The 11,846-nt window shown below is 38.8% G+C and overlaps 1 long non-coding RNA gene across 1 annotated transcript; it reads right to left on the reverse strand.

Moving 5' to 3' along the window:
• Nucleotides 1-468: 468 nt before the first annotated feature.
• LOC117069656 lies at nucleotides 469-10,842 on the reverse strand. Its single transcript, XR_004431624.1, has 3 exons — nucleotides 10,674-10,842; nucleotides 3,663-3,720; nucleotides 469-677 (listed from the first exon to the last, which is right to left on the reverse strand). It is a non-coding gene; the product is annotated as an uncharacterized LOC117069656 (long non-coding RNA).
• Nucleotides 10,843-11,846: the final 1,004 nt, after the last annotated feature.

Here is an 11,846-nt window from a genome sequence, read left to right on the forward strand (position 1 = left end):
ACCAGGGGATGTCCAATATTTTGGCTTCCCTGGGCCACTTGGAAGAAGAATTGTCTTGGGCCACACACAAAATACACTAACACTACTGATAGCTGATAAGCCAAAAAATAAAAAAACAAATTTTTTTAAATCTCATAATGTTTTAAGAAAGTTTACGAATTTGTGTTGGGGCACATTCAAAGTTGCCCTGGGTCTCATGGGGCCGGCAGGCCACAAGTTGTGCAAGCTTGTTCTGCTTTGGAGGATGGTAGGGGGTTGTAGGAAGTGGGAAGAGGATGATAGAGACTCAAGCCAAGAAAAAGATACAAGCTTGCCCTTAAGGACAAGTTTCAGGACAAACTTGTCAAGGACAAATATGCAAGAGATACCAATCAGTGGGAGTACATTATTAAGTTCACAAAATATTCATACAAATGTCTGCAAATGAGAATTTTATCCAGTGAACCATCTATACCAGATATAGGCCAATCATTACAGATAGAACAAGCAAAGATGGCATTCTTTGCCCATGAAGATTGCTCAGGAACCAAATCAGGTTGGGTTTACTTTATGCCACATGGAAAAAAAGGCTATCAAAAGACTTCATGAGCACTGCTCAAAAACTTCTTATACATATAAGCTCCTAAGGAAGTCCATCATTAGTCAACAACAAAGATGAAAAATGAAATCATTTTGACCTGGAACAGAAAAAGATGTATTTCAGATTTTTTTTATATGAAAGACAAGTCCTACAATTTATTATTTTAAGTGAGAGATTTCTCTTGTGGAGTATCAGAGAGAAAATATTTGGTTCATTTATGCGAGGAACAAAAAAGCAGAGAAACCTAAAAGAAACACAATCAAAGCAAAAGTCTAATTTGTTAACAAAAATAAATTCAGCCCTATTGTTAATTTTTGACAAACCAGCTGCCTAACAACTTAAACTAACTGCAATCACATTATTTTATAATCTGCACACAAAACTTTTTGTTGCTTTTTTTCTCCCCAAGTTTCCTTTATGACGTTTGTTCTTTTTTTAAAAAAAAATCTATTAGCCACTTAAGAAAAAAAAAATAAAAATCTGAAGTAAGACTACAGATAACCAGTGTCCAAGTTCCTTGCTACTCTGAAAAATCAGCTGGAAATAGTCAACCACTAAGCATAGTGTGTCTCAAATCTGCTTCAAGGAACCAGGAAAGGTTTTGAAGATAATTGTGAGGCAGGAGAATAGGGCCTGGAGGCAGGGAACCTAAGGACTTCCTAGAACTAAATCAAATGGAAACACTTCAGCTATGACAGGAAATATCCTCTTCATTTACACAGGGCATACACAGAGTAAATAACTTTGTAACTTCACTTTCGCCTATTCATTTACATAGGGCATACATCAAGTAACCAATGGAAGCATCTAGAGGGTATTTAAATCCCAGAAAATTCTGTAACTGGGCCCTTGAGCCGCTTGCTCAGGCTTGCTCCCAACCTGTGGAGTGTGGTATCATTTTCAGTAAATCTCTGCCTTTGTTGCTTCATTCTTTCCTTGCTTTGTGCATTTTGTCCAATTCTTTGTTCAAAACACCAAGAACCGAGACACCCTCAATCAGTAATAATTGGGCAAAAGGGCTTCTTCTCCTGGGATGAATGGCCCCTCCCAAGTATGGTAAACACACACACAAAGGATTTTAGTGTAAATGAAAAGGATAAAAACACTGTTTGACTCAGATGAGTTCACTTTCTTCACTTCCATATATAATGCAACTGATAAGGATGACTTGAGTTTCTAAATCCCAAACCAATAAGGCATTGTTTCCTCAATATGTCAAATCATGTTGTTTCCATTTATCTTTTACAGAGTTTCTCAAACTATGAGATGCAAGCTTAACATTTTCTAAAATGTTTTCTCAAATAGTAAACCCCACTTCAGTAAGGCCAGGAGCACCATATAATTCAAACAATGCACAAGTGTACCCGGCCAAAGAGGGAGTGAGGGCCAAGGAGGGTTGGTCCCAGGAAAAATGCATGAATATAAATGTTTTGCAAAACTTCACAAAATTTCAGGGATCTTAGGTCCTATGAAGCCCAGATCACAGGTTCAGAACTCCCTACTCTACTGTTCAACCCAAATAAATAAGGTTTGTACTTTACCATACTGACTGAGAATTTGTTGCTGAGTCAGTCCTAACTTAGGCATAAAACTTGTTACAAACGTGCCCTTTTCAAGGTAAAATAAATTTTATTTTTACCAGCTTAATAAACTGTATTGTCCTCTGCTGCACAACTTACATTTTTATCTGAATAAGATCTTCAGAGGATAGCTTCCAAGCATTTTCTCTGCAATCTGTCTTCTGCCCCATGAAAAGGTCACTCTCTTGCCTTTTATGACTAACATTATGGAAAGCATATCCAGAAGTCCCAACAGTTATAATTTTGCAATATTTATTTTATAGCATTTTAAATTTTTACTAAAGTGAGTAGAATTTATCAATTGAAGCTATTGGTTATAACAGTTTAAATGAGTAAAATGACATAAGAACACACCCTAACACACACAGACTCAGCTGCCAAACCCATTTAATCGATAGTAAAAGGGAGGGAAAAAGCATCACACTTCATTTCAGGATGCAGTTATTAACCTTAAACTCAATTGTGTTTGTGACATCATCATCCCTGTACTTTAGTATAAAGAGGGCCCCAATATTTGAACGATCTTCAATAATAAAAGTTTTTTGTTAATCTTTAATTTTCTAAAACACCACTAAAGTCATGGTAAAAGGTTTTATTTAAGTATAAACCAACAATACAAAAAGAACAGAGGAGTAGGCCCGGCATGGTGGCTCATGCCTGTAATCCCAGCACATTGGGAGGCGGAGGCACGTGGATCACTTGAGCTTGGGGGTTTGAGACTAGCCTGGGAAACATAATGAGACATCGTATCTACTAAAAATACAAAAAAAAATAGCCAGGTGTGATGGTGCGTGCCTGTGATCCCAGCTACTCATATGAGATGGGAGGACTGCTTGAACCCGGGGGACGCAGGTTGCAGTGAGCCAAGATGGCACCACTGCAGCCTGGGTGACAGAGTGAGAAAGTGTCTCAAAAAAAAAAAAAAAAAAAAAGAAGAACAGAGGTGTACTTCTGTTTCAAGCAATTTAGTGGAGTGAATAATTTGAGAAAAACTCCTAGGACAGATGCCTAAAAGTTCTGGATAAAAAATTTTTAAATCTCCTTAAATTCACAGCTGGGCATTTGAGAATCTCCTCAAAGCTAAAAATGAAGCAAAAACTTGAATCCAGTGAGGTAGCCAAGTCTAAGAGCTAACAGCTACCACTGGAGCTTCTGCTGTCACTGATGGACTGGGTCTTTGGTTCATTGGTCTTTATGAAAACAGAGGCACTGGAGAAAAAGCCTAGCTCGAGAAGTCAGATGACACCCACCAGCAACTCCCTCAGTGGAACCAGGAACTAGCCCCCAGAGACGGAGATAGTAAAAACAAAAAGTGCCTATTTCACCTCGGCTCTGGAAAAGAAAGAGAAAAAAAATTTCCTCCACGAGTTTCTATCCAGAAACTGGCCCTGTACACCAAGGCAAAATTTGTACAACCCTTAGGTGTGAAAAATCCCAAGGTGAGAATTTAAAACACCTCCAAGTGACTGGTAGAAACAAGTACAAATCCTAGAGGAACATACCTTGAAGCCTGGTCTCCAAAAATTTATACAGATGACATATCAAGTTAAGTTCAAAAACCTGTACACACAAGAGGAGACAAATTAACATGACTGACACTCAGCAGAACACCAACAACCATATCAGACTCACCGTGACTATATATATACAGATATAGAGAACATAATTTCATTGAATTTATTTAAATATAAAAAGATAGTACTTTGAGTATGGAGAGGCAGATTTCATCTGTAGAGCATCTAGAAATTTAAAATATATCATTGAATTTAGAAACCCAATAGAGAGATGAAAGCTTAGGTATGGTTGAAGAAATAATAAACTTGAAGTTAGTTCTAAAGAAATTGTTTAAGATAAAGAGTAATGAAGAGATGAAAAATATAAAAGAAAAATTAATCAATATTGGGGACAGAGGGAGAATGTTTAACATATCTCTAATAAGAAATTAGTAGAGAATACAGGAATGAAGCAATATTCAAAGATATAATAGTGGAAAAATTTCCAAAACTGTTGAAAGTCAAAAATCTTCAGATTCAAGAATACTGATGAATCCTAAAAAGACTGAATAAAAAAATTATACCTAGACACTACAGAACAACAAAAGACAGACTGCATATAAAATAGTTTAGGCCAGGCACGGTGGCCCACACCTGTAATCCCAGCACTATGGGAGGCCAAGATAGGCGGATCACGAGGTCAGGAGATCGAGACCATCCTGGCTAACATGGTGAAACCCTGTCTCTACTAAAAATACAAAAGAATTAGCTGGGCGTGGTGATGGGTGCCTGTAGTCCCAGCTACTCGGGAGGCTGAGACAGAAGAATAGTGTGAACCAGGGAGGCAGAGCTTGCAGTGAGCCGAGATCATGCCACTGCACTCCAGCCTGGGTGACAGAGCGAGACTCCATCTCAAAAAAAAAAAAAAAAAAAAAAAAAAGTTAGTTTAATGACTGGCTTCAAAACTTCAGAGGGTCTGCTCCAGAAAGAAGCAAAATGAGCCCAAAAAGATGGTCCATGATGCCAGAACCAACGATGAGCATAATAAATACAAAATATGTAGGAAAATCTAGACTAATATTGACTGCATAAGGCAACAACAGTAATACCTAAATTGTGGGGTTAAAATATAGAGAATTAGGCTCAGGTGTGGTGGCTCATGCCTATAATCCCAGCACTTTGGGAGGCTGAGGCAGGAGGATCACTTGATGTCAGGAGTTTGAGAACCAGCCTGAGCAACACGGTGATACCCTGTGTCTACTAAAAATATATGCCTGTAATCCCTGCACTTCAAGAGGCCGAGACGGCAGGATCACCTGAGGTCAGGAGTTTGACACCAGTCTGGCCAACATGGTGAAACCCCGTCTCTACTAAAAGTACAAAATTTAGTGGGGTGTGATGGCGGGCACCTGCAATTCCAGCTACTCAGGAGGCTGAGGTGGGAGAATCGCTTGAACCCAGGAGGTAGAGGTTGCAGTGAGCCGAGATAGCACCACTGCACTCCAGCCTGGGCAATGAGAGTGAAACTCTGTCTCAAAAAAAATATATATATATACACAAAAATTAGCCAGGCGTGGTGTTGGGCACCTGCAATCCCAGCTACTCGGGAGGCTGAGGCAGGAGGATCACTTGAACCCAGGAGGCGGAGGTTGCAGTGAGCTGAGATCACACCACTGCACCCCACCCTGGGTGACAGAGCAAGACTCAGTCTCAAAACAAAACCAAAACAAATATACATATAATATATAAATTATAATATATAATTTTAAATTATATATTTTTAAACAAATATATATTTTATATAGAGAATTAAACAATAGCATGTAAATTAGGAGGCAGCAAAAATAGTGATTAATATGCTTGTTAGAACTTTAGAAGAACCACAAAAAAATTAAAATGGCATCATTTTCAATAGGGGGGGAAATGGAATTCTAAAAAAAAATTTAATTAAAAAATTGGAAAAAAATTACCCATCAATTCAAAAGAGAAAAAATATGTATATAAAAAATAGGACAATTACAAAGCACAATGTAAGATGGTAGAAATGACTGCAAATGTATCAGTAACAAAATGTTAAAGGACTAAATTCTTCAGTAAGAGAAAATACATTTCATTGTAAGGCCCATGTCTAGCCACCTGTTTTGTAAATAAAGTGTTACTGTAATAAAGCAACACTCATTCATTTACACACTGCCATGGTTATTTCTGTGATAAAACAGCCAAGTTGTGCTCTTCACCAACATCGTATTCTGGGTTTTCTCATCATAAATCATTGTGCCTATTTGTACAAGGAAGATCTGAACAAGCTTTTAATGTTCTGACTCAAGCCCATATGAATTGCTAGATGCCAACGGCTTACTACAATCTTTCTCTTTACTACTGGTAAAACCTTCTGCCCATATAAAGCCTGCAGGTTGTATAGTATGAGGCATCATCAAGTTTAACAGTGTCCCTCAAACCAAGTCTACAGTTCTGATGGTAGTCTTGAAGGTGTCCCATGCTATATACAACCTTTGTTGCTTGCTGGAAATACACATTTCTCACAAATGGGCTTACCTCCTATGAAATCCTTTTGCTTAGCTTGTTGGTTATTTAGCAATAAAGGAGCTTAACTTATAGAGGATATGCTTTTGCAGGTAGTCCATGATTTTAGAATGCTTTGGCTACAATACAGGCTTTTGACCTCAGCAGGAAATCCAATTAAGACTGGCAGATTAAAATAATTTTTAAGTGCTCTAATACTTCCTAAGGTGGTAATTATTATCAAGGCTGAAACTCATCCCAAAAAGGAATAACACAAATGCTAAACAAGGTGTTCTGGCTGGTCACTATGGAAGACAGGCATCTTTTGCTAAGACCCTAGCACTCATGAAACCCCAAAACCACAAAGGGCCTCTTTGTGTACCTCCAAAAGGATCCATATAAGTACATCCTGCAGTGAGTTTTTAATATGTCCTGTCCATTGTTTGCTTATTCTCAGGATAGACTGAAGCCTTTCCTTGCTAGGAAGCTATGGCTCTACAGTAGAAAAAATATCTGATGTCATATTGCCAACCTGTGGAATTCAAACATCTCTCTAGTGGCAGGGGCCTCAATTTTTCTAGGACTGTTATTAAAGAGCTTTGCAAAGCCCCTCCACTTAATCAGAACGTTCCCTATCTATATTGCCCCAATATCTAAGAAAAGTAAAGAATAAATAAAACTCTGAATCTCAATTTTGCGAAGTTCCCAGAGACTCTCAAAGTTATATGGTCTAAGATATTCCCATAAGCTTCAATGAGTCCACTGGGGTCTATCAACTCTTGCTTTATAAATAAATACAGGCCTGCCCAGGCATCTAGGAAAATTACATCTGATTCTAGACTCCACACTACTGGCAAGCAGATAGGACCAAATATTGCAAGGAACTCATGCTAAACATCCAGTCTTATCAATAGATAGGAGCAGCCTTTCCCCCAAATCCTCCCAAATTTCATATAACCTGAAAACCAAAGACTTGGTCTTCTGAAAGAAACAACTTACTCATGAACTGGCTAAATAAAGCATACAATCAAACTGAGAGTTGGGATTATCACATTTTCCTTTTGGAGGAGCCACCCAGCTTCCGCTGGTTCCATTTCCTTGTAATGAGATCAAATGATTTTCTGGGTAAAATACAAGGATAAATAGCCTATCAAAAAAAAAAAAAAAAAAAGCTCCTGTCTCCACCAAAACTATGCGTGGGATCTTTGAGACCTTTTGTGGGAGCTAGCTTTTGAATACAAACTTTCACAGAAGGCTTGAAAGAGAACTAGGGAACAGATTATGCATATTTGGAGACTATCTCACTTCACCCAATTTGACAAGTAAAACACACTACTTCTCTTTCACTTTAGAACAACCTAATTAAATGTCTTGACACCATAAATTTCATTGCCTGGAGCCAGACCACTCTTCAAAAGTGGCCCCAAATCATAGCAAAAGGATTTGACAATACCCATAGGAGTATTTTGACCAAAACCAGACGACTAAGTGGCCACCAGTGAGTGGATTTGTAACACAAAAACCTACTGGCTACTACCCGCAAATTGGTCAGAGGCTTGTTATTTTGGTAAACTCCTAACTGCCCTCAGGATAGTCCCCGTTATCACCCAAGATCTGTTTTGATTCATCAATTTACCCTCTTAGAAAAAGAGATAGCTTCATGAAAGGAGAGAAAGTGGGTCTTGGTTTGAGAATAGAAACCTTAATCACTCAAATTTTGGATTGCTTTCTGCTGTCTTGAAGCTTCTTCACTTTATAAGAGGCCTAGAAGTAGAGAGGCTCCTGCATGCTATGGTTCAGAATAAGAAAAGCAGGAAAGCTCTAATAAACAATGCAACCACAACTACAGAACTCTTTGCCCAAGAGGTTCAGAAAATGGAACTGAAAATGAACCCATTAGTTATATTGGTGTCTTGAGAGAAAATGTGCTCTTTTAGGGGGAAATGGTGTGCTTAAAGCCCTGCAGATGTCTCTGGCATCTTTAACAATACTAAAGAGATCTGGTAAGCTAACCAAAAAATCATAAAATTAATTAACTTTATGATTTGACTAATAATCCCATACCTGGTACTACATCTCATTATATAGGAGATAAAATCTGTTCTTCTAGCTTAATTTGGACACTCTTGACTCACGGCTTACAGGAAGACAATAAACTGATCATAATCCTTTCTCTTGGTATATTTTAGTTACAGGGGCTCAGATGGTGTGTTCTCAAGTTTTAAATGCTGCCGTCCAACTGTTGTCTTACCACATGATTAAACAAATGATCATCCAACAAAAAGAACAGAAAAACCTAACACTTGAATGTTGAAACAACCATCTGGGAAATGATATATGATCATGAGACTATAAATAGCAGTGAAGATCTAGACTGATCACATCCCCAGTAGTGAATCCATCAGCTCAGGCCAAAGAATGGCAATAAGGGGGTGAAAAAGAAAAACTGTTTCCTCTATATTCACATCACTTCTGACACCAAATGTATGGGAGCTTTCCACACCAAGCAATTCTCCATTTCTCTGTGGATACCAACAGGGTGTCCTACAATTTAATTCTGACACTGACTATACAGAGACAGTGCAGACTCCACAGGTTAAGGGCTCATTCCCACAAGACTGCCCCTTTCCCCACTTCAAATGCCAATCAAAAGTCCAAGCCTCCCATATTTCTGACATCTATAAATCAGGGGTTCCTATGAACCCCTCCTAAGGTTCAATAACTTACTAGAATGGTTCACTGAACTCAGGAAATGCTTATTATTTCTGGCTTATTATAAAGGATACAACTCAGGAACGGCCAGAGAAGAGATGCATCGGGCAGCATGGAATGTGGGAAGGGATATAAGTTTCCATGTGCTCTCTAAGCATACCACCCTCCCTGTACCTTCACGTGTTCACCAACCCAGAAACTCCTAGAACCCCTTTATTAAGGGTTTTTAGGAGGTTCCATTACATAGGTATGATTAACTCAATCACTGATCGGGGGTAAGGTTCAAAGTTTCAGTCTTCTAATCACAAGGTTGATTCCCCTGGTAACCAGTCCCTATCCTGAAGCTATAATACTTAGGGGCTTTCAGCACCACTCTTTTCATTAAAATATAAAAAGACACTCACCATTCACTCCAGAGATCTCAAGTTTCTAAGAAGCTCTTGTGTCAAGAACAAGGAATAAGATTTAAAAAGATACTCCTATCACCCCATCACTAATGAAATTGCAAGAGTTTTAGGAACTCTGTGTCAGGAACTGGGGGGCTAAGACCAAATATGTTATTTCACATTATGTTACAAGGGGATATACTAAGAACTGAAACCATCTGCACCCATACAGCTTACTGTCAATATCAACAACTGTTGATAGCATTCATTCACATAGCATTAATATTCTAGGAAATTTACCCGGAAGGTAAATTTGCAAATAATTTTATTTGTTCATTTCAAGACATAGTCATAATCATTTATCTGAATACCAAACTACTGAACCTATCATAACCATTTATCTGAACACTAAACTACTGATCTCACCTTCATCAAAGTATATACTCCTTTCTCAGAATACAGCATTGAATGTCTGCTTCTCAAGATTCACTTCATTTTATTTTATTTTACTTTTGAGACCGAGTTTCACTCTTGTTGCCTAGGCTGGAGTGCAGTGGTGCGATTTCAGCTCACTGTAACGTCCACCTCCTGGGTTCAATGGATTCTCCAGCCTCAGCCTCCCAAGTAGTTAGGACTACAGGCGTATGCCACCACGTCTGGCTAATTTTTGTATTTTTAGTAGAGACCGGGTTTCACCATGTTGGCCAGGCTGGTCTTGAACTCCTGACCTCAGGTGATCCACCCACCTTGGCTTCCCAAAGTACTGGGATTACAGGTGTGAGCTACTGTGCCCGGCCAAGATTCACTTTAAAATCCTATCCACAAATTTGTCCAATCATAAGCCCCCAAATGAAAAGACCCATCATAAGCCAGACCCTCAAGGAACCGAAAATATCCTGTCTTTGCTGTCCCTCTAAGACATTATCAAGATGCTGTCAATGTAGTGATCAATAGAATTATGTTGGTGTATTTCAGGAAGACAGGATTTTACAATAGAGTAGGAAGTTTAAATTACAAGGTGCCACACAGAAAAGTCCCATTAAGATTAGTGCAGCATAGCATAGGAGAAGTTACTACACTAACGTTCTCCCAAAGCGTACTTTAAGAAATACTGATCTCTTAGGATATTTAAAGTTGTTGCTTTCAAAAGGGATTCTACATTCAAACAAACTTGATTAATACCAGGTTGAACAAAGGTAAACTGGTCTTATTGGTAATAGGTACTGTAAACATCCAACTGGAACGTACTGTATTGACATACATGTGAAACGCATTTGACCATAAGCATCGTCCTCATAAATATCTTGTGGGATTAGTGTTCTACAGAAAATAATTTGAGAAACATTGAACTCTACTAAAGTCAATGATCCTAGGTTCAAGTCTTCATTCCAACACTTACTTGTGATGTAACCTCACCCAAGTCTTTTAGTCTGTTTCCTTATCTGTAAAATAATAACAATATTCATAATAATAAATATGTGCTCTTCCAAACCACTAATTAAAGGTTGTTGTTAGAGTCACATGAGATAAAGAACATGAAAACCCTTTGTAAACTCTAAAGCAACAAACACATGAATAAAACAGCTTTTTTTGTTTTGTTTTGTTTCAGAGATGAAGTCTCGCTCTGTTGCCGAGGCTGGAGTACAGTGGTCTGGTCTTGGTTCACTGTAACCTCCACCTCCTGGCTTCAAGCGATTCTCCTGCCTCAACCTCCTGAGTAGCTGGGACCACAGGTGCACACCACCATGCCCGGCTCATTTTTGTATTTTTAATAGAGATGGGGTTTCATCATGTTGCCTGGCTGGTCTCAAACTCCTGACCTCAAGTGATCCACCTGCCTCATCCTCCCAAAGTGCTGGGATTACAGGTGTATGCAGTGAACAGAAGGTTTTTACAATATCTCACATTAGAGATAAGGGAAATCCATGGGTATCATGAGACAGTATTATTAGTGAAATAAAATAGAAAATATTCTATTAAAAGTTGTTTTTTGCGGCCAGGCGCGGTGGCTCATGCCTGTAATCCCAGCGCTTTGGGAGGCCAAGGTGGGCAGATCACGAGGTCAGGAGATCAAGACCATCCTGACTAACATAGTGAAATCCCATCTCTACTAAAAATACAAAAAATTAGCTGGGCGTGGTGGCCGGTGCCTGTAGTCCCAGCTACTCAGGAGGCTTAGGCAGGAGAATGGCGTGAACCCAGGAGGCGGAGCTTGCAGTGAGCTGAGGTCTCGCCATTGTACTCCAGCCTGGGTGACAGAGTGAGACTCTGTCTCAAAAAAAAAAAGTTGTTTTTTGCAAAGTTGGATAACTAGCATAATTGGGGCCTTCTTTGGTGGCTTAACTGAAGATCAGTGGTAAACAACAGAATGAAAAAATACATTCAGCAAAAAAGAATTTATTAAGATGACAGTGCCAAGACACTAATATGATTCCTTTTGAATTTGGACACTTCTCCTTGCTATGATAAATTTTATATTGATGCTTCTGAAACAAAACAAAACAAAAACCCTCAGTAACCCAACTGACTTTTTTATTCCTTAGTGAGTGCCAAGCATCAGATTAAATCTGAT

The sequence above is a fragment of the Trachypithecus francoisi genome, unplaced genomic scaffold (genome assembly GCF_009764315.1).
Source record: "Trachypithecus francoisi isolate TF-2019V2 unplaced genomic scaffold, Tfra_2.0 Lachesis_group3, whole genome shotgun sequence".
In the NCBI taxonomy this organism is placed as follows: Eukaryota; Metazoa; Chordata; class Mammalia; order Primates; family Cercopithecidae; genus Trachypithecus; species Trachypithecus francoisi.